Genomic DNA, 24,982 nt, shown 5'->3' with positions numbered 1-24,982 from the left:
AATGAAAGGAAGAAAATAGAAGAAAAGAGGAAAAAGCAAGAAGCAATGAATGAAGGATGAATGAAGAAGAAATAAGGAAGAAAGAAGAGAGAAGAAAGCAGAAAAAAGGCAGAAGATAGAAGACGAAAATAAGAAACAGGAAGTAGGAAGAAGAAAAAAGACTAACGTAGAAGGAAGAAAGAAGAAAGAATCAAAAGAAGGGAAAGAAAGAAGGAAGAAGGATAAAGAAAAATGGAAGAAGAAGAAAAGAACAAGAAGGATAGAAGGAGAGGAGGTACAATAAAGAAGGAAGCCCTACTTCGATTTTATGTCCCTTTCTGATGTATTGTCCTTTCTGACCTTTTGTTCTTTTCTGACCCTTTGTACCTTCGATCTTTTGTCTTTCGACTTTTATCTGTAACCTGCTGACACAGTTCACCAGCGAAACACGGCGCATGAAGCTTGGAATCCTGAGACTGAGTGAAGTCCGTTGATCAAACTTTGGAGAACACAAACTACCATCGGGGCAGGTATTGTTATATTCCGTTATAATTCGTTATAGATCGTTCTTTCCCCATCGACCAGTAGTCACGTAGGTCTCCCGTGATGGACAAACTGAAAATCAAATCGACCACATCTGCATCAGCCGAAAATAGGAGTCATCTTGACGTCCGGAATAAACGCAGCGCTAACATCGAGTTTGACCATCACATTCAAATCACATCACATTCAGCAGCGGAAGGAGAAGTGGCGCCCGCGACAACTTCTAAAATTTTGTTCTCAAACGATAATAAACACATAATTTTCATTCAAACATTAATTTCTACTAATATTAGCTAATTGTCAACAGTCCCGTTATATCTTTTATTGGGCGTTATGATTACGTGGTAGTAATGTAAAAGAGCTCAAAATTTAACGGTAAATGCTTCCAAATCAAGATACGATTTTCAAACGATTCTTAATCGCTGGCTATGGGTATTGAGTAAAATGCTTTTAGCGTGTGTTTATAGATTCACGCCTCAGAGTGTCAAATCGGCTAGCAGCAAGCCATGACTCTGCCTCTTCTGGTCAGATCTCCGCGGTGTGCCTCGCGCCCACGGAGAGTCGCTTTCATACATATATTCGTTTCGGCCATTTAGGGCCGCACATTTTGGCGATCCGGCCAGTCTATTTTTTTGATTTTGTTGCTGATTTCATGAGGTGAGTTGAATTCAAGTAGTTAAATTGTGAAGAGTGATGTATTTGTGGTTTGCAAAATTACAAGACGCGTCTCGAAGACCGTCGAAAATGGTTTTGTAGTTTTCATAAGCACAAGACGCGTTTTGAAGACCTTTGGAAAATGGTTTGTGGTTTGCGAAATCACAAGACGCGTCCGAAGACGTTGGAAAATGGTTTGTGGTTTTCAATCACAAGACGTGTCCCGAAGACACGTGGTGTGGTGGCGCGTCTGAAAGACCGATGGAAAAATGGCTCGTCTGGAAGACCGTTGGAAATTGGTTTGTGGTTTGCAAAATCACAACGCGCATCTGGAAGACTGGGAAATGGTTTGTAGTTCAGAAAACCATAAGGCATGTCTGAAATGTGGCAGAAAAATGTATAGCAGTTTGTTAAACTACAAGGTACGTATGGAAGACCAACAGAAAACGGTTGACGATCTAGGAAATCTCAAAGTCCTGCGAACTTTGATTTTGGTTAAAACAAATTTAGATTTCATGTAGCCACTTGACGGCGTTAGTGTACATGAGACTATAAGTTGAGCTATGATATAACGAAATCTGAGAGAAACGGAGCAATATTCTATTCTGTACTGTTCAAAACTGTTCGGAAAACCAAATATAATATCTGGAAATTCATTTTGGAATGTACTGACTTAGTAGCCATAGCGGGATTACATATAAGATCAGACATCTTGGAATTGGCTAAATTGCCGGATTTGACAAAGCTAGTCGGAAGTCTCGAATTTAATATGCGTAAGATTAGTTTGGAGTGATTAGCCAGCAGTACTAGTTTACAGTCTCTCATTTGGGTATAGTATCTCAGATTTAGCGGAATTTAAGATAAATGTTATTTGCAAAAGTTTGTTCGGAAGATCAACATCAATATGCTGAAGTTCAGGTTGATGGTGTACTATACGCAAAATTAAAAGATGGATTAAATGTACGGATTTTGATTGGATTTGGAATGGATTTGGAAATGGATTTGAATTGATCTGGATTGATTTCTATTTGTTATGGATTTGATTTGGATTGGATTGGGATTGCGATTGGATTTGGATTTGAATTGGTTTTTTTATTTGGATTATATTGATTCAGACTGAATTAGGTGGATTTAGATTGAATTTGAATTGGACATGATTTGGATTGAATTTGTTTTTTATTCTTTATTAAATGATTTTCAGTGTTAGAAGTTCATCACCTAGGATTGAATTTGGATTAGCATGGAATTTCTTATCTTTATTGGGTTGTTCTTAAATCTATTAGTAATAAAGTTCAGCACAGCTTATTTTTGGATTGAATTTGAAGGATTTGTAAATGTTTTTGGAAGAAATTGAAACTTCATTGTATATGCTCAAATCTCGGATAACAAAAGTAGACCATTGGCTTCGTAAATTCGTTGTTCTTCAATCATCCATTCATTTATTAAATCCTCATTTTAAAGCTTGTATAGAATTGTGACACGGAATAGGAACGAAAGTTTGAATCACGTTTTAACTTTCGCGACCCACAGTTTGGGAACCCATTATTGCTCTGGTATTTGAACCATGATGTTGAGACAAGTTTATTTTGGTGTGCAGTTTTCAATTGAGTTAACCGGTTGCTCAAATGCTAACCTAACGTTCATCTCATTTGAATAACTCAGAAGAAAAACAAGCATTGCATCCTATGCTAGAAGTTTTTTTTGCGTTTTTAATGAGATAATCGGATATAGGAGAGAATAGACACGATTCTCCGACGACAGCAGGCAGGATTCCGTATTATCCTAGAGCAGGTCAACGAATTCCAAGAAACCTTCTATTTGATATTCAATGACTACGAAAAAGCTTTCGATCGTATGAACCACACACATTTGTGGGGCGCTTTTAGACGCAAGGGAGCTCCAACAAAAAAAAACCATAGACCTTAAAGAAGTGTAGTACGAAGTTTTAACGTGCTGAGTCCTGCATAACGGTTTTTTTTTCTACAACCCATCTAGGTAGTCGGTGGAGTGAGGCAAGGATGTATTCTATCTTCGTTACTGTTCCTCATCGTAATCGACAAGATTTTGGTGGGTTAGATTGACCGTGTACCAAACCGCTCTGGCTCTGGTAGCCTATTACTTTGGTGCATCTTTGGAAAACGACTTCGATTTGGCTGATGATATTGCACTAGTAGCGCAATGCTCTGATATGCAGAGCCAGATAAACGACCAGGCTGAACGCTCATCTACGGCGGGTCTTACCTTCAACCTCAACAAAACCAAATCGTTGGATGTGAACACGAACAACCCTTCCAACTTCTCAAGTGGATTTGACATAAGTGGATAAAACATAAGAGTCGGGTCATCAATATTCAACACTAACGTGAGCTAGTCAATGCAAGCCGGAGTCATCATTGAAGCAGGAAGGTCAGGGATAATTAAAGTCCAGAACCAATCTGGATTTGATTATTAATTAAAGAATACCCAAGTAACCAATAAGCACTCAATTCGCCAAATCGACCATATAGTGCTACTTTAGTGCTTATAAGTTTTTAAATAGTCGTATATTGGCCCTATATGGCGATTTGGCAAATTGAAGTGTATTTGGTTACTTGGATACTGATTATCATTAAGGACATTCTACTCCAGTCAATTCCGGTTCAAAGGTTTTGACGTAGGACTACGTCTGTGTTTTCTATATTGGGGTACACTTTACGATTGCGAAAATCGAGGACCATTACGAAAAAAATAATAGACTTCAAAGTTTAATATCTCAGCCGTTTCTCGATGGATTTTCAATTTTTTGACCATTCGATCAAGGATGCGTCAACGCTTCTTTGTATTTATTTGAAAATACTGATTTTCAACTAGTTATTATCGAAAATTGAAAAAAAGTTTAGAAATAGGTAAACTAACCAATCACGTATATGCATCACTAGCACAGACATCAAAAATCAATCACTTGCGGGTTTGGACGTAATCCTCAGTTTGAACAAGATTTCACGCATAGCAGACGCATCAAAGCGATTGTAGCGGAGCGGACACAGCATCATGGAGGCGCTAATAACAATTTCAAAAGAAAATCCATCGCATTGGTGGTGGTGCTCGATGTGTTGCTGCAGATCATTCAACCTCAACGAACCAGAATTTCATATGAAGAAAAGGTTGACCATAAAATAGCACTGTGGCGATCCCGCACCAAATTATCAAAATTCATTACAAATTGTGGTGTCAGTTAGTTGGAAAGGAACATTGGGAATAGAAAATTGGTTCTTCTCAGGACCAACATTTTATAAAAAGAAAGAGTTAATTGCGAAAATGGACTGTTTCGGTGGCATCGGATTTGGCGTGGTAGTTTGGTTGCTGTTAGTGATCCCATCCATCAAAATTCACTACATCATCTCCCTCCGACGCGCTATCAAATTAGCTATTTACGATTGAGTTTTGAACTTTGAAGAAAGTTTATTTCGGATCAACTTTCTTTTGTATAAAATCCATGAAAACTATCTACCTACAGCAACTACACCATTAGTGAACGTCGCTTGGACAGACATCATCTCCTCCGACGCGCTATCAAATTCGCTATTTACGATTGATCTCATACCCAAATTCAGAATCTTTCGAGAAAGTTTCATTGGATTCTTAGAATTCATAATTCTCCGAACGAGTTCGTTGTTCAGGAAACCCGATCGAACTGGCTCGCGCGCGGAAAAGCCGCTTTCTTATATCTAATGAAGTAATCCCATTAGCCCCGCCCCTTCATTAATCGTTATGAGTGTACATTATATTTACACTATATCAGCTCACGAAGGGCGGGGCTTACGGGTTTAATTTATTAAATACAAGAAAGCTGCTGTTCGGCGCGCGCGAGCCATTTTGATCGAGATTCCACAGAAGGCGGTTCGACATCGGATGCAGCGAAGCGGACACAGCAGCACGAAGTGGGTGGCAGTGTGGCAATGCTGCAAATTTACACAAGCGATTGGATGCAAGTTAGTGATTGGAATGGGAATTGGGAAAAGAAAATCGGTTCTTCTCAGGACCAACATTTTACGAAAAGGAAGAGTTAATTGCGAAAATGGACTGTTTCGGTGGCATTGGGTTTGGCGTGGTAGCTTGGTTGCTGTTAGTGATCCCATTCATTAAAATTCACTACATCATCTCCCTCCGACGCGCTATGCCGATGCAGCGGAGCGAACACAGCAGCACGAAGGCGCTCTGGTAGCATTTTTAAAGCAAAATCATCGAATTGGTGGTGGAAGTCTGCATTGATGGTCGTCATTCAACCTCAACAAACCAGCATCAGGGCAGCAGGGACTATGTCCAAGGGCTTGACGATCCCTCCCCAGGCCATCTGCGAGTTGTGGGGCTTGCCTAGGATGTGGTGGGGTTTGACAGTGGGCCCTGTTAAACCTCTATAAAAAGCTGCATGTATCCGCAAGTAGGCCCCCCCAAAGCGACCGTGTGCCGCTCAAAGCGCACAAGCCCAAGTCCTGGTGTTAGGTGGGACGCTAAACAGCCCTGACACGACGGCCCTCCGACGAGACAGGAGGTTTGCGCAGGCCCAATAAGCCGCCTAGAAAACCAATCATTACGAACAATATAAGAGATAATGCGACTCGATATAATCGGCAAAGTAAGTCGCTAGGTTTCGCAGGTTGCGACAGGATGATCTACGATGAATTACATCCCCGCAACTTCGACGTCGTGGCGCTGCAGGAGATTTGCTGGACAGGACAGAAAGTGTGGAAAAGCGGGCATCGAGCGGCTACCTTCTACCAAAGCTGTGGCACCACCAACGAGCTGGGAACCGGCTTCATAGTGCTGGGTAAGATGCGCCAACGCGTGATTGGGTGGCAGCCAATCAACGCAAGGATGTGCAAGCTGAGGATTAAAGGCCGTTTCTTCAACTATAGCATCATCAACGTGCACTGCCCACACGAAGGGAGACCTGACGACGAGAAAGAAGCGTTCTACGCACAGCTGGAGCAGACATACGATGGATGCCCACTGCGGGACGTTAAAATCGTCATCGGTGACATGAACGCACAGGTAGGAAGGGAGGAAATGTATAGACCGGTCATCGGACCGGATAGTCTGCACACCGTATCGAATGACAACGGCCAGCGATGCATAAACTTCGCAGCCTCCCGCGGAATGGTAGTCCGAAGCACCTTCTTTCCCCGCAAAATATCCACAAGGCCACATGGAGATCACCTAACCAAGAAACGGAAAACCAAATCGATCACGTTCTAATCGACGGTAAATTCTTCTCCGACATCACGAATGTCCGCACTTACCGCAGTGCGAATATTGAATCCGACCACTACCTCGTTGCAGTATGCCTGCGCTCAAAACTCTCGACGGTGTATAACACGCGTCGAAGTCGGACGCCGCGGCTTAACATTGGGCGACTACAAGACGGTAGACTAGCCCAAGAATACGCGCAGCAGCTGGAAGTGGCACTTCCAACGGAAGAGCAGCTAGGCGCAGCGTCTCTTGAAGATGGCTGGAGAGATATTCGATCCGCCATTGGAAGCACCGCAACCGCTGCACTAGGTACGGTGGCCCCGGATCAGAGAAACGACTGGTATGACGGCGAATGTGAGCAGTTAGTGGAAGAGAAGAATGCAGCATGGGCGAGATTGCTGCAACACCGCACGAGGGCGAACGAGGCACGATATAAACAGGCGCGGAACAGACAAAACTCGACTTTCCGGAGGAAAAAGCGCCAGCAGGAAGATCGAGACCGTGAAGAAACGGAGCAACTGTACCGCGCTAATAACACACGAAAGTTCTATGAGAAGTTAAACCGTTCACGTAAGGGCCACGTGCCACAGCCTGATATGTGTAAGGACATAAACGGAACCTTCTTACGAACGAGCGTGAGGTGATCCAAAGGTGGCGGCAGCACTACGAAGAGCACCTGAATGGCGATGTGGCAGACGAAGATGGCGGTATGGTGATAGACCTGGGAGAACGCGCGCAGGACATAATTCTACCGGCTCCGGATTCCAGGAAATCCAGGAGGAGATTGGCCGGCTGAAGAACAACAAAGCCCTGGGGTTGACCAACTACCAGGAGAGCTATTTAAACACGGTGGTGAGGCACTGGCCAGAGCGCTGCACTGGGTCATTACCAAGATTTGGGAGGAGGAAGTTTTGCCGCATGAGTGGATGGAAGGTGTCGTGTGTCCCATCTACAAAGGGCGATAAGCTGGATTGTAGCAACTACCGCGCAATCACATTGCTGAACGCCGCCTACAAGGTACTCTCCCAAATTTTATGCCGTCGACTAGCACCAACTGCAAGGGAGTTCGTGGGGCAGTACCAGGCGGGTTTTATGGGCGAACGCTCCACCACGGATCAGGTGTTCGCCATTCGCCAAGTACTGCAGAAATGCCGCGAATACAACGTGCCCACACATCATCTATTCATCGACTTCAAAGCCGCATATGATACAATCGATCGGGACCAGCTATGGCAGCTAATGCACGAACACGGTTTTCCGGATAAACTGACACGATTGATCAAAGCGACGATGGATCGGGTGATGTGCGTAGTTCGAGTTACAGGGGCATTCTCGAGTCCCTTCGAAACCCGCAGAGGGTTACGGCAAGGTGATGGTCTTTCGTGTTTGCTATTCAACATCGCTTTGGAAGGGGTAATACGAAGAGCAGGGATTAACACGAGTGGTACAATTTTCAATAAGTCCGTCCAGCTATTTGGTTTCGCCGACGACATAGATATTATGGCACGTAACTTTGAGAAGATGGAGGAAGCCTACATCAGACTGAAGAGGGAAGCTAAGCGGATCGGACTTGTCATCAACACGTCAAAGACGAAGTACATGATAGGCAGAGGTTCAAGAGAAGACAATGTGAGCCACCCACCGCGAGTTTGCATTGGTGGTGACGAAATCGAGGTGGTAGAAGAATTTGTGTACTTGGGCTCACTGGTGACTGCCGAAAATGACACCAGCAGAGAAATTCGGAGACGCATAGTGGCTGGAAATCGTACGTACTTTGGACTCCGCAAGACGCTCCGATCGAATAGAGTTCGCCGCCGTACCAAACTGACAATCTACAAAACGCTAATTAGACCGGTAGTCCTCTACGGACACGAGACCTGGACGATGCTCGTGGAGGATCAACGCGCACTTGGAGTTTTCGAAAGGAAAGTGCTGCGTACCATCTATGGTGGGGTGCAGATGGCGGACGGTACGTGGAGGAGGCGAATGAACTACGAATTGCATCAGCTGTTGGGAGAACCATCCATCGTTCACACCGCGAAAATCGGACGACTGCGATGGGCCGGGCACGTAGCCAGAATGTCGGACAGTAACCCGGTGAAATGGTTCTCGACAACGATCCGACGGGCACAAGAAGGCGAGGTGCGCAGCGGGCAAGGTGGATCGATCAGGTGGAAGATGACTTGCGGACCCTCCGTAGACTGCGTGGTTGGCGACGTGTAGCCATGGACCGAGCCGAATGGAGAAGACTCTTATATACCGCACAGGCCACTTCGGCCTTAGTCTGAATAAATAAATAAATAAACCAGCATTTTATGTGAAGAAAGGGTTGATTACAAAAATGACGTCTGTTTCGATCCCGTGCTATGCAGTGGCGATCTTAGTCTGGCGATGAGTGGCGTCTCATCGAGTGGTCGTCGAACAATAACAGCACGAAGTGGAATTCTAACCCTAAAGTTTCGACGAGCATTGGGTTGCAGTTAGTTATTGAAAAGGTGCATTGGGGACACAAAATTGGTCCTTCTCAGGACCAGCATCTTCCTGAACAGAAAGGGATGATTGCAAAATGGATTGTTTCGGTGGAATCGGCGTTTGGCGTGATAGTTCGGTTGTTGTGAGCGATTCCATTCATTCGAACAAATTTGTTGCGTTGTTACTCACCGACGCGCGCTTATGATTCTGCTATCGAAGGGTAACTTTCTGTCAACGCCAAACTATTAATTTTGGACTTTGATGAACATTCTTGCATCCCGGATTAAACTACCCTTGTGTAAAATAATGGTACTGTAAAGAGCCGATATTTTTCCAATAATGGAGCTTTTCAATCCTCAACTACAACAAAACATAATCAAAATCTTGTAAGGAAATTCCATTTGACTGCTACTGACGCCATCCATTTGAACAAACTCATTGCATCATCTCCTTCCGACGCGCGCTTGTGGTTGTGCTAAAAAAGGTCAACTTTCTGTCGTCACCAAACGATGGTAACCCGGAAAAAAATCGATATCATTTCTAATGATTAACGAAACAAAACCAATGAATCTTGCCAGAAAATTTCACTTTCCATCGACGACGGCCAAATCGATGAAGACGCCACCTTAGTGAAAACTGATGTTTAGCTACCTTAGTTTTTCAAATGGCGCCAAAACAATAAATCTTTCCAAAATCGTCATTGTCGTTTAAACAGCCGAACAGTCTGTTTGTCTGGGTAAACAATTTTCCCAACGGTCAAAACCTCTTCTTGGATAAATAGTTTAAGTCCTGAAAAGGACTGTTTGTAATTTATTCTTCAAGTCCCGCTCACTTTGCCACCAGCGCTATAGAAAACGATGCATGTACGCTTCCATCGCCGGCGGAAGTCGAACGTTGCAAATTAATATATTTGTGTTTGGTTTCGCGCCACCTCCGATTCTGCTTATTTTTCCTTTATTTCGGACATTTTTGAGCATAATGTCTTCTAGGATTCTGATGATATCCACTGAAAGATAGACGAGTGGCTTCAGTGGCGATGCGGCCGATGAGTCGTTTCTTTTCCACGGCTGGTTCATCCAACTGGGATGTTTTCAGTTTCTTGATTCGGTTGACCTCCGAGCAGTTTGCACAATGCTAATAAATTGATACAAGTTATGATGAAAAATACCCTCCATTTCGTATAGCTACGTAGTCCTACGTCACCTTTGCGTACAACCTGATTGGGCTGCACCTTTGAGTTTTTTTTTCCTATGAAGGAAATAAAAAATAAATTGATCATCTGGTAGAATCGTTAAATTTTTTATTTCCTTGAAAACTATCCAGTGAAAGATTAAAATTTTATTATTTCGGTAAAAATGTAGCCAGCAAATGTAGAGGGGGCGAAGATAATAACATTTGTTCCTGCGTTAATGCCCCAGCTACAAGTTATAACAAAGCAAATATTTAGTTGCTGAAATTCAGCAAAACCGTAATACGAATACCATCTTTTCATATGGGGTTGTTCAAAAATGACGTCACAGTTTTTAAGGGGGAGGGGTCTAAAAAACGGGAGGCAGCTTTTCCCTTGAAAAAGACACAATAAACAGGCCTAAACGTCAGGCAATGCAAATGTGAACCCGTTTGAATATTTTTCAGACTGAAAATTCCAGAAAATAGATAGAAATATTCTTAGTATTCACATTACACAAAAATATCTCTACCATAGATCTTTAGACTTGTCGTTTTTAATTACCCCAAAAACGGGTATATAAACATGTTCTATTTCTCATAGCGTCATTCTTGATTTCGGACTTTCAAAGTACAACTTTTTCTTTTCTTTCCTCACAAACATAGTTAAAAAATAAATCCTTTTTTACGTTAACCTTGCCAGATAATGACAGTGTGGAAATGATTGATGGATACTACGCTGCGATACGGCAATGGAACGGTTGAACGGTGCGATGCCAAAGAAAAGACTTATTGACAAAATCTTAAAACCCTTCAACGATTTGTGCAAGGGTTCGCGCAACGCTATGCTATGCCATTGGCAACGAGTATGCGATAGATGACCATAAATCCGAGCTGTTATATGGTCGAGAACAAAATAGAAGCGACATCACAGAACGAAAAAGGTTCACCCTACATAAACAAGAAAATAACTTAAAATTCTTGATCCCATTGTTTACTGATTTGAGGAACAAGGCTCAAGTCCCCATATAATCTCCACTCCGATCAATCAACAACGATGGGGTTTATTTGCTTTTTTGCTCTTCTGTAATAGGTCCTCTCGAACTATTTCCCAGGCAGAGGGTCTTTCTTTCCATTGATTATAATAGAACTGGTGGTGGAGAAGTGTGTGACCCGGGGTTTATCTTACATGATGAAAGATACCATGCGTGACACAATAATACACACATATTCCGCCACATTCTGGGACAGACGCTCCACATCCGTAAGATGGATTGGAAGCATCAACGATAAGAAGATATATTTGCCCTATTCAAATAAATGCACGACGCTTCTGATGATTGTGTATCCGTTTTCTTCAGAAAACAACCTTATTCCAAAGAACTGTTTGACATGGATCCCAGTGAAGGATATAAAATAAGCTCTAAAATGAAAACAAACAAGGGCAAGGCTCCCATATGCACATGTCTTGCAAAGAAGGTGGGAAATATTTCTCAAGGGATTTCATCAAGTTCAACACAGTTAAAATTGGTCGGCTGGTATGAAACTAATTGGTTCTCTGGCATACGAAGATAAAGTCCTACTTGAGCAAAAAAAATAGTGCCTTCGATCAAGTAGGGTAACTGACGCTGAAAAGGTATCCCATCTCATGATGATTTCTTCTAGAATATATTAAAGCGCGGTCCTTTAAATTTTGTTCCGCGGTGGATTGGAAGTGGTAGGTGGAAATATAGTATGAATAACATGTTTGCAATTCCTTATCATAATACCGGGTTTTACAGTTCGTGTTTGATTGATTAAACGGCATACTTTTCCATGCCAATCAAATGGGTGCTTTCATGACCATTATGCGACTCAAATGAGTTGCATGGAATCCATTATAACATTCATGTTGGTGCTATAATCAAAAAACAAAATTAGAACGGTAGTTACATGACTACATTTTGCTCCATAAGCTTGAGTGAGTGTTCAAATAGTGTATTCTCTGCATTGCGAAACAAATGAAAAAGTTCTATGGATATGGCAGCAAAATTTTCCAAAGTTCATATATCACTTCATGGTTTGTCGAGCTATGCAATGTGGCACAATATCACGGTAAAAATATCCCAGCGGAAAAAATATTGAAATTATTGAAATTCATTTTTGTTAGATCCTTATTGCAAAACACCTGAAAACGCAATCTTACCCCACCGGTAAGGTAAGAGTACGCTTCTAGTGGGGTAAGACTACGCAAATTTCTAATCATGTGTTTTAAGTATAGGGTAACGGTACCAATAGTGGAGGTAAAAGTAGATCCACAAAAGAAAATATTTTTCAAAAATTGATATTTTAATAATTGATAATTTAAAGCTTTAATATCTTAGTCAATAGAAAAAACTAATAAATTTGCTAACAAAAATGAGATAGATGCCATTTAACATCAACAATTACCAAATATTGCTTAGACCACTATGGGTACACTGTTCCTTTAGTAACGGTAAAAATTAATTTTGGTTCCCATAGTGGTGCTAACCATTGGTTTGAGAGACTCGCCACTATTTGTACAGTTGCACTACTATAGGTGCAAGGGAGTCAATTTTGTTAAGGAAAATCATTGTTTCCAATAGTTTTTCAAGCGAAATCTTAAGATAAGTTGCATTTATTTAACAGGATATTTAAAGCACGACGCATCAACTGAAACCGTCGTAAAATGTTTAAATATGGTAAATCTCATTAAAACCCCACTACCTTCACTATTGGTTAGGGTGGCTCAAAAAACACTTTTTCAAATTTTTTGATGGGCCGCCCTTTTATTCGGTTCTATTTGATGCCCTGATGCTCTGCACAAAATTCCAGCCAAATCGGTCAACGTTTGGGCGGTGCTAAACTCGTTGGAAATTTATATGGGAAAATGTATGCAGAAACATCCAAAAACAGTGATTTGCAGTTGGACGACACAATTTACGATCAAGAATCATGATACTCATTCAGTTTTTGTAGAATTAAATACAGAATGTTATGCTGAAAACAGCGAGAAGATTAGAGTTTATTAGGCAAAGATATTAGCATTTTACTGGAGTGTTGTAGGGGTGAATTTATTTCTTTTCAAAGGTAAAAGAAACGAAATTTGCTCAAACCCCACTTCAGAGAAATGCTAATAACTTAGCAGGGAAAACTCTAATCTTCGCGCGGTTTTCGGCATAACATTCTGTATTAAATTCTTCAAGATCTGAATGAGTATCATAGTTCTTCATCGTAAGTTGTGCCGTCCAACTGCAATACACTGTTTTGGGATGTTTCTGCATACATTTTTGCAAATAAACTTTCAACGAGTTTAGCACCGCTCAAACGTTAACCGATTTGGCTGAAATTTTGTCCAGAGCATCAGGGCATCAAATAGAACTGAATAAGAGGGCGGCCCATCAAAAAAATTGAAAAAAGTTTTTCCCATACTAATTTGAGCCACCCTACTATTGGTGGTACCTCCACTAAGGGTACGGTTACCCTATATCAACAAAAATATATTATGATTTTTTTATAAATTACGTAACCCAAAAAATCTGCCCATCATTGTATCTTATACATATTTGTTTATGGATTGATGCTATGATAATAACATTGTAAAATATTGAATCAACCAAGTCACTATTGAAATACTATTTCAAGGTATTGACTATATCCACAGAATTAATATTTAACTAGATTAATGAATAATATCATTAAAAAAATAGGATAAATAAACACAAAAAACGAAAAAATTAAGACTATTGTAAATCGGAATAGTACTACACTGAACGATCATTCTGCGTCAGTTTTGAATGTTATTTCACCTCAGGTTGTTTTTTTTTTATTTAAAATTGATTGTTTAGTTTATATAAAACATAAACATGTTTATTAATAGCGATAATGCTTGTAACGCGACCTGCTATTTTTTATTTTAGACGCTCTTTAAATAGATATTCAATCATAAGTAATACATATGACGACATGCAATTTTCCAATTTTAAACGAGTGGATGAACATAAAGGAATGCCCATGCTGTTACATATTCGCAGTTTATTCAAAATGCTCTCAGCATTGGCATAAGGTCAAACGAACCGCGTAAGTTTTGTTTAGTTTATTTTGGGTTGCACAACAGCAAAAAAAAGCACTGGTATTTTTTTATCCCATACCAGAGTACAGAATCAAATAGGTAGGTACTGCATTGCATTCCGGAATCATGCCTATACATTTTCACGGAAAAATGCTATGGCAGGCAGCGCAGCAGGTGATAGACAAAACATGCATTGTTTGACACACATACGTGTTCACATACCGCACAAAATGTCTGGGATGGCTATCAGCTGGGTGGAATACGGACCGGTAACTATATCACGTGCGAGAAAATGGTCTAAAAAGCGACCAAGTGGCTCAACGTAGCGAGATGTTTGTTTAAAATTTTAAAGTTACAATTGTTGGCAATATTAGCTAATTATTGTGCAATTTAAAAATATTTTTCCATCAAAATTTACTAATTTTAGGGCGATACAAATATTTAATATATTTGTCTCCCTATTTGAGGGGGCCTCGGATTTTTATTTGAAAAAATATTTTGAGGGCAACAAAATAAAATTTGGACAATTTTAAGGCTTTTCAAAACATTCTTTAACAAATCCGAGGAGTTTTTGATTTTTTCATTTTGATATTTATTTTTTTTTATCCCCCTTTGACTTTTCGGAGACCAGTAGGACAAAATTCAAATACAATATTTGTAACGGCCTTATTTATTAAAAATCATATATTATCTTTCGCATACAATTTCATAAAAATAAATTCTTGTGATAACTTCTAGTAAATTTCTATGCTGGTACACTGACAAAAAGCCAATCATATTATTTATGTGTGGCACAAATATTTTTTTACTAAAGCATTTCCCCAATATTGTATATGAATTCACATGGCATAATATATTGTGGATTCTCCGATAGCGAGTGATTATTAACGCACACATTCATTTCAATTTCATATATTTTAAAGATTGCTTTCGACCTTCTTAGATCATTTATGGAGGATGACTGAAATAGCTCAAACACAATTTACTCTTACTATAAATGATCAACCTGATAGCGAATTTAGTGATATTATCATTATTAATGTTTTATTGTCATAATCCTAGTAGAAAATTCTCATATTTTTTATCACTTATTATATGATGTGTACACCAGAGAAATGCTTGACTGCTAAATTGAGGCCCAAGTGGCTTTATTATACCATCGTTCCCTATTTGAATGGACAACGGACGGTCGGTCAGACGAACGGATGGTCGGATCCATTCCCCGCTCCACAGACGTTGACTATGATGATGTCGTGCGGGGTGAAATACATTAAATCATATGAATGTTTATAGGAAATGAATGGAAACGGCAGGAAATAAGGATGAGAGATTTTAACTTTTCCTTTCGCTCCATTTTCCGGCCGATGTGCCACTATAAAACGTTGTAAACGATGTTCATACGTGCAGGGCAGGACGTCACATCGCTTCGCAATGATAGGTTGAATGGTTGGATGATAATATTTTCACGGAGATAGAGCATTTCAACTAATTTCCGTGCTATTAAATACATGTCTTGATAAATGAATTCGATATGACGGGAAGACAGATAATCCTCACTTTGAGTGACTTTTGTGCTATGAAAAATAGGGCAATAAAATCTGTTTCATCAATTTATTTATGATTGTCCGATTTAGTTGATCACAAATTGTACTGGCTAAAAAGGCTCAAGATTACTTTTTGAACATTGTTTTCAGGTAGAAAACATTGATACTCCGATTGTGCTTATTTAAATGTCGGGCGCTTATGACAGTCACAGACATGTAGGGGCCGTACATTAATTACGTTAGGGATTTTCTGGGGTTTTAACCCCCCTCCTTCAATATAAGATTTTTTTATACATTTTTTTATCTGGAACGTAAGAAAATTACCCCCTTTCCCCATAAGCATTTCATGGGTTGAAATGTTGAACTTTATTCGATTAGAGGCACCCCTAACCATATGCATATCTTTTTCAATTATAATTGAAAATCCTTCTTCCACTCGAAACTTACGATCTGTTCTTAAAAAACCGTTCTGAAATTGACATTTCAATTTTCAATGGCTCAAATTCATCTGGGGGGTTACTAGGTAGCAAATATAGCCACTACATGGGAAATAAAAAGTAGAGCTCTTGTTAATCAACAGAAAACATTTTTTGTTAAACATCTTGGCTGTTCATATGCACAGCATATGTTTCGAAATGGACAAATTGATATGAAATTTGGTGTCTTGGAGGGACTCGAGTCCTCAACCTCCTCCTACTCTCTAGATAGGCGTGATAACCCCTACACAACAAGACCACTAATAGGTCGCGTTTGGAGAAAAGCCATCAGAATCCGAGTACCAACCACCGCGGTTTACACTTTTTTGAAAATGGAGTATCTTTCGGATGCTTGATTTTTCCGATCTTCACATGTGCTTTACTGTTGTATATCCACAGTCAAGCGAATGCACATTGTTTATTAATCGAGAGGATCGCACTCCATGCCCCAGTAACTGTCTGGGCGGGACGGTATAGAATGCGAATTCAATCGCACTCTGCTGTGCCAAAGGCTTGCTTGGCTAAAGCATTTGATGAGTTTGATTGCCTTTAACGTAAGCGGTCGCGTGTACTCAGACGACTAATGACGGTGAAAGACCGACACTTGATTACAATTAATTGCATATTATTCGGCAACTCGGCCGTACGAAAACCATTTTTTGTTAAATATCTTGGCTGTGCATATGCACAGCATATGTTTCGAAATGGACAAATTGATATTAAATTTGCGAAAAAGAATCCACGTGTCTTGGAGGGACTCGAACCCTCAACCTCCTACTCTCTAGATAGGCGTGATAACCCCTACACAACAAGACCACTTAAAGGTCACGTTTGCGGAAAAGCCATCAGAATCCGAGTACCAACCTCCACCGCGGTTAGCTCTCTTTTTTGCAAATTGAATATCTTTCGGATGCTTGATTTGTCCAATCTCTACATGCGCTTTACTATTGTATATCCACAGCCAAGCGAGTGCACATTGTTTATTAAACGAGAGGATCGCACTCCATGCCCCCCAGCCGTACGAAAACCATTTTTTTGTTAAATATCTTGTCCATTTCGAAACATATGCTGTGCATATGCACAGCCAAGATATTTAACAAAAAAATGGTTTTCGTACGGCCGAGTTGTACATTTCGTCCATTTGTCCATTTCGAAACATATGCTGTGCATATGCACAGCCAAGATATTTAACAAAAAAATGGTTTTCGTACGGCCGAGTTGCCGAATAATATGCAATTAATTCAGAAAAACATATAATTTTTTGGTGGCAATATAGTTTCCACTGCCTTATAAATGGTTAAACCGCTGCGCTCTTTGCTCCCGATCAAAATGGCTCGCGCGCCGGAAAGCAGCTTTCTTGTATTCAATAAATTAAGCCCGTAAATTTGAATGGATGGAATCACTAACAGAAACCAAGCTTCCACGCCACATGCCGATGCCACCGAAACAGTCCATTTTGGCAATTGAACCTTTCTGTTCAGAAAATGCTGGTCCTGAGAAGAACCAAGTTTCTTTCCCCAGTGCGTTTTTCCAACAACTAACTGACATCACAATTTGTAATCAATTTTTAGCATCGCCACTGGTGGCGCAGGATCGCAAAAGTGTTATTTTTGTAGTCAACCCTTCAAAACTTCATATAAAATGCTGATTCGTTGAGGTTGAATGATCTGCAGCAACAAACCGAGGACCACCACCAATGCGATGGATTGTAACCAGCGCCACCGTGATGCTGTGTCCGCTCCGCTGCGATCCCTTTAATGCGTCCGCGCTGCATAAAATTTTGTTTAAACTGAGGATTAGATTCAAATCCGCAAGTTGCTTGATTTTGATGTCTGTGCTTATGATTGATTGGTTTACCTATTTCTAAACTTTTTCCTAATTATCAATAATAAATAGTTAAAAACCAGTATTTCCATATAAATACAAAGAAGCGTTGACTCATCCTTGATCTAATGGTCCAAAAAAATCCATCGAGATACGGCTGAGATATTAAAGTATAAAGTCTATCATATTTTCGTGACGGTCCCCGATTTTCGGAATCGTAAAGGGCACCCTAATAAAGAATAGATAGATGTAGTCCTACGTCAAAATAGCACCACCATTAGGGTGGCTCAAATTAGTATGGGAAAAACTTTTTTCAATTTTTTTGATGGGCCGTTTTTCTCGCGGTTTTCAGCATAACATTCTGTATTTAATTCTACAAGAACTGAATGAATATCATGCTTCTTAATCGTAAATTGTGCCATCCAACTGCAAAGCACTGTTTTTGGATGTTGCTGCATACATTTCTCCATATAAACTTCCAACGAGTTTAGCACTTCCCAAACGTTGACCGATTTGGCTGAAATTTTGTCCAGAGCATCAGGGCATCAAATCGAATCGAATAAGAGGGCGGCCCATCAAAAAATTTGAAAAAGTGTTTTTTGAGCAACCCTAACCGCCATGTTTTTGCCTTTCTTGTACTAAGTACGAGTAAAGCCTATATATTCGCTCCAAAACCAAATCTTCATAGAAGGCCCTAAAACCCATAGTGTTATATACCAATCGACTCAGTTCGACGAATTGAGGTGATGTCTGTGTGTGTATACTGTATATATATATGTGTAGTGTGTATGTGTGTCTGTGTGTCTGTGCGCAAAAAAGTCTAACTCACTTTTTGGGCACTTACCCTTAACCGATTTGCTCACAACAAGTTGTATTCGGCTGGGAATCCTGTTCCATTGTTTCCCATTGAAAATTAGCCAGATCGGGCTTGAAAGTTATGGCCAATATACAATCTTTTTAAACCAAAACGCGTAAAAGTTTGGACACTTATTTCTTACCGATTTGCTCACAACATGTTGTATTTGACTAAAACTCCTGTCCCATTGTTTCCTGTTGAAAATTGGCCCAACCGCACTATGGGCTTGGAAGTTATGATTAAAAAACAATTTGTTTAAACCAAAAATGCGTTTAAAAGCTTACCCCGCTCTTTGGGCACTTATCCTCAAAAGATTTGCTCTCAACAAGTTTCATTCGACTTGTAATCCTGTCCCATTTCAATGTCTATAAAAGTGAGCGAGCGTTTTTCAATTGTGTTTTATATTGAATTTTTTGATTAATATTAATCATATCTTTTGTTCATAATTAAAGCCTTGAAATATTATTCCAACAGCCAGTCACCGCAAATTTAAAAAAAATCTAAAAATCTCTAGCTCGAATGGTGAATTTTAAATCCCTTTATAAGACTAGTTGTACATACAACAATGTAATCGATTCATAGACGACTTCCTAGAAACAAATTAGTATGTGAGTTAGAAGATGACGAGAAGATTCTCAAATTGAAGAAGTTCTCATGCACTGCCAGAAAAAAATATTGATATTCATAAGTGCTACCTTATGATACAACCTAAATTGAAAAATATTTGATTTCATAAGGTGTATATGACTTTCAAAAGACTCGTTTGGCATACAGTACACATTATGATTTTATTATGTTCACATTAACAATTTCATAAGGTGCCTTATAATTCACAATGATCACTGCTCGATTTTCTCCAGTGTCATTAAAAAAACGGAAAAAGTCGAAAAAGTCGCTCAGAAAACGTCAAGCTCAGACCCGACCGCATTGCGTAGGCAAGAACCGCCAGACATTCTAAATACTCACACTTCTCTAATGTGGACGTGTACTATACACATGTGAAAGGGTTGGCTTGAGAAATGGATTGCGAGTAATTTGACTATGCGTCCAATTTGGGAATCTCGAGCTCGTTCAGTAGCTGCTAGGTTGCGAAGACCGACGGAGGTCCTTCGTAGCTTAGTTGGTTAAAGCACCAGTCTAACGTACTGTAGGGTCATGCGTTCGAGTCCCATCGAAGGGAAAGAGGTTACCTCCAATATATTTTCCACGTCAATATCTTCCACATAACGTACATATTCACATATGAGTTTTCATAACATGTAATTTAGTTAAAATGTATCATTGAATGATGAAAGCTGGGAACGTGAATAATGTTAAATTTCGATTGGGCTAGTTGATATGTCAATTTAGTTTAATCACCACCGATATTTCTTTCGAATTTGAGTCAGTTGTCAACAACTAACACGGAAAGAAAAGTTGTATGCAAAAATTGATGCTGGGAGCATTTCGAACCGAAAACAGTACAGTACACATTATGATTTTATTATGTTCACATTAACAATTTCATAAGGTGCCTTATAATTCACAATGATCACTGCTCGATTTTCTCCAGTGTCATTAAAAAAACGGAAAACATTAAAATCAAAATGGCTCATTTTTCAAACACGGGAAACGAAGAGCATTTGGATGAAATTGATGGTGACAACGATGAAAACATAAGTAAAATTTATAATTTTCTATTTGTAATGTAATAACAATAACTTAATTCTATCTACACTATGACATAGAATATGTGTATTCCTCATCCGAGTTGAACCAGGATATTGAAACGCAGGTAAGGTTTAGTAAAAAATACAATTGGCTAATGCGCTTATGCCCAAAAGACATAAAGATAGACATAAAATTTGAATAATAAGATAACTAGGCAATTTGAAATATACAACATAGATAATCAAAAATAAGTTATTAAAAGTGCCACAAACATTTTTCTTATATAGGCCGAAGCCGATCCACTCTGCTCCGCCCCGCTTGACAGAAAGGAAGAGGCACCGGAAGGACACGGCGAATTAGAAACTGGAGCTGAGGTAAATTTGTTTTATATATTATTCGTATAATATTTAATGGTTATTAGCTAATATTGTTTAGCTATTCGATATCTACGGTGAGCAAGAACTGTCTGAACCTGAGCCGGATTCTGAACCAGAAGTGATTGAGAGTCAGCCAGCTCCACCTTCTAAAACAAGCAAAACCGTCATTGCCGTAAGCAAAAAAGTAGGTCGCTTTTCAACTCTATTCTTCTTTTTATTTGTGCCTTTCTCGTACAAGAAAGTTGTACCGGGATGTTTTAATTTCACTCAAAATACGGGCTTTTTATATGAGTTTCTGATCCATACTATTATATGTACTTATCTATAGAGTATGCTCAGCTCAATGCACTGAGTAAATGTCATGCAAATCCACATACATTCCAAAACTCATACTATTTATTAGGTTATAAATAACAAGTGGATGCAGCATTGCAGCATCAATACATAATAAATATTATAAGCTTTTTCTGTATGTATTGATTTTGGTTAGAACTTACGAATCGATTTTTGTCATAACTAAAGTTTTTTTCTTTAAGTGCAGTTCAAATTTATTCCAACTGTCCGCTATACCAAATGACCGCTCTCAGTCAGATCCGAACTGTCAAAAATGTATAAAAAAAAGTTTACACATAACAATAGTTTGTAATTGTAATTTATTAACTTTAATACCTTTAAAACTAAAGGATTTAAAACAAGTTACATGCATAGTATCGCCTCGTATTGTGTACATATGTTGCTTTGCTAAAGGTTTGTGTAATTTCTTTTATTTCTCTCAATTTCTAGAAGCAACATGTTTGTATCGCAACTTTCAATAACTTCTATTATAATATTCGTCCCTAATTTAATAACTATAAATGTGTCGCATGAATATATGTACCTACATGAATAATACGTACACTATCAATCATAATAATACATAATTGTTATTCGAAATCTTTCTTTAAGGTTTCACCCCGTTGTGTCCATTCTTCCGATTCATCAGCAGCAGAAGCTATCGACATTGACCACCAAGTGTAGATTTGATTGAGTTAAGGAATGTAAATGGATATCCATTTTATGTACAAGGAGCAAATAACTCATATTATTTCAGGATAAACAAAAATTTTAATTATTAGATTAAGCGATATTGATTTCTTAGATTGAGTAGTATTGACAAATAATAAACCAAAAACAACAAAAATATAAAATACTCTCTTGGGAGTGAAACATAAAAAGAAAATATTATTTAATAGACAAATAGATTCGTTTAGAATAAGTTGAGAAACTATTTGCTTATTTTCATACATGAATAAATCTAAAAATGTAAAATGATTTGAGATTGTTATTTTATAATCTAATTGTTCTTCCCTTTCTCGTACAACAAATGTGTACCGAAAGGCTATATAATTACTCCAAAAAATAAGTCCTTGATATTGCCCTGAATATGCGTTATGGTGCTACAGTCATGCGTACAGAAAATCATGTAATTTAGTTCAATCAAAGTTAATTGCCTATTTCCGGGGATTAAACCACCCGACTTGGACGTTAATTTATAATGTTATGAAAACTCATATGTGAATATGTACGTTATGTGGAAGATATAGATTTGGAAAATGTATTGGAGGTAACCACTTTCCCTTCGATGGGACTCGAACCCATGACCCTACAGTACGCTAGACTGGTGCTTTAACCAACTAAGCTACGAAGGACCTCCGTCGGCCTTCGCAACCTAGCGGCTACTGAACGAGCTCGAGATTTCCAAATTAAACGCATAGTCAAATCACTCGCAATCCATTTCTCAAGCCAACCCTTCCACATGTGTATAGTACACGTCCACATTAGAGGAGCGTGAGTATTTAGAATGTCTGGCGGCTATACACATTCTTCATCAGCAACTGAACTGATCAAGTGAGGTTGTGTAAGCTATTTGCCAGTCAGTCGTCAAGCTCAGACCCGACCGCATTGCGTAGGCAAGAACCGCCAGACATTCTAAATACTCACACTCCTCTAATGTGGACGTGTACTATACACATGTGAAAGGGTTGGCTTGAGAAATGAATTGCGAGTGATTTGACTATGCGTCCAATTTGGGAATCTCGAGCTCGTTCAGTAGCTGCTAGGTTGCGAAGACCGACGGAGGTCCTTCGTAGCTTAGTTGGTTAAAGCACCAGTCTAACGTACTGTAGGGTCATGCGTTCGAGTCCCATCGAAGGGAAAGAGGTTACCTCCAATATATTTTCCAAATCAATATCTTCCACATAACGTACATATTCACATATGAGTTTTCATAACATGTAATTTAGTTAAAATGTATCATTGAATGATAAAGGCTGGGAACGTGAATAATGTTAAATTTCGATTGGGCTAGTTGATATGTCAATTTAGTTTAATCACCACCGATATTTCTTTCGAATTTGAGTCAGTTGTCAACAACTAACACGGAAAGAAAAGTTGAATGCAAAAATTGATGCTGGGAGCATTTCGAACCAAAAACGGTTCTGTCTATAAAATATCAAATTTGTGATGTAATTGCAGAGAATGACTCGTAATGTCATCACAAAGTACTTTATCATCAAATTTAAAATGGCTTTTGCTAGAATATTAAAAAACTAGTTTATTTGTGGACGCAGTAGCGCCCGTGGCAAGTGTTTTTTTTGCATCTGATAGTAAAAAAGAATTGAAGTGTCAAATATTTTATTTTTTGGTAAGAATTTCCCCGCGTGCTGCGTTTGGTTGGCTAGTCATCGGACAGACAAACAGGGCTATTATATATAGTATATATAATAAATATTGATGAAAAATTTAGAATATGCTGAAAAAAGAATGAACTGAAGTTACCGTCATTTGTTCATAATTCCATAGAATATTAGTAAAAAGCATGGTGATGCTATTTTTATTTCGTTCAGTGTATTAGTTTAGCAAGTCGTCAATGGTAATGCGTATGTATGCGAAACAGACTTGTGTAACATCTTCCCAAAATATCAGCATCAAATTAAAACCAAATTCCGCAATCCAAAGCATTATTCAATTTTGATTGTCTTATTTGCGAGTAACACTAAAGCCGATCAGTTGACTCCGCAAACTTTCTACGGTTTCAACCGAGCAACCAACCGGCGGCGACCGATTTCTATATACTGCAGCGAGCCCCATTCGTTTGCACTCACAGTTGCGGCACTTTTGGGAAAGCCCCTGCTTCCGAACCGCAAACCGGAACCGGCACAAATTTATCAATCGCATGCCGGTCGTCGATTGCCTCGTCCGTCAGCCGTTGTTTGGATTGCCGTGTAGACACAAGGCAGAAACAAAGGCATAAATGTGTAGATATAGAAAATAAAATTTATTGATCTCTTGGCTCGTAAAACTGTTTCGTGCTATCGCCCACTTTCCGTGCTTGCACTGAGAGACTGCTGTTGATTTTTGATTAAGCAGCAACTACTACTACCGTTCCGTACGAACTGGTAGCGTAGAACACAAATGATAAAGCTCTGGAATGCAGGAACTTTGGTAATTTTCGGAACCACGCTTTACGCCTGAATGTATACTCAACAAACGAGCGAGGTTAGCAATACCGATCGAGTCAAAAGTGAAAAACAAATATTTTAGTAGGTGAAGACACTGGCGGATGCTAGGCATAAAGGATCGGAAGGGTGTATTCATATTTTCTCATAGATCTAATATGCGAGTTACGCAGCGTTGAAATAAACGAGATTCCAATAACTAGACATAAGATATTATGACACTGTTAACCCTTGTTACATTTCAATTAGTGGCCTATTTTTCGGGTATTAGCCACCATCTACAATGTTTTTTATTTACAATGTTCAGGAAAACTCCGATGATTATGTAGAAGAATTTGATTTGAAAAACGTATTGAAGGTAACCACTTTCCTTCGATGAGGGTCATGGGTTCGAGTCCCATCAAAGGAAAGTGGTTACCTGCAATACGATTTTAAAATCAAATTCCTCCACAGAATGTATCGCTAGTTATGTTGAAAACCGGAATGGGGGACTATCGAAGTTGGATTTTTCTCGCAATCCGTACGTTAAACCTAACTTCGCTAGTAGGACGCTAGTCTAATTAGGCCATAATTAGACTAGCGCGCCACTAGCAAAGTTGGGTTTAACGTACGGATTGCGAGAAAAATGCAACTTAGCTAGTC

General features: G+C 39.3%; 1 protein-coding gene and 1 long non-coding RNA gene across 2 annotated transcripts in view; one reads left to right on the top strand and one right to left on the bottom strand.

The window, feature by feature from the left end:
• The window catches only part of LOC134220093 (synaptogenesis protein syg-1), a 577,445-nt gene that overhangs the window by 517,969 nt on the left and 34,494 nt on the right, over positions 1–24,982 (bottom strand). The gene's annotated exons all lie outside the window — the stretch shown is intronic.
• Positions 20,528–21,173, top strand: LOC134221371 (uncharacterized). The gene is made up of 3 exons (XR_009982346.1): positions 20,528–20,590; positions 20,754–20,840; positions 20,902–21,173. It is a non-coding gene; the product is annotated as an uncharacterized LOC134221371 (long non-coding RNA).

Source organism: Armigeres subalbatus, chromosome 3, assembly GCF_024139115.2.
Source record: "Armigeres subalbatus isolate Guangzhou_Male chromosome 3, GZ_Asu_2, whole genome shotgun sequence".
NCBI classification, from domain to species: Eukaryota; Metazoa; Arthropoda; class Insecta; order Diptera; family Culicidae; genus Armigeres; species Armigeres subalbatus.
This window is presented reverse-complemented; position numbering and strand designations above follow the sequence as displayed.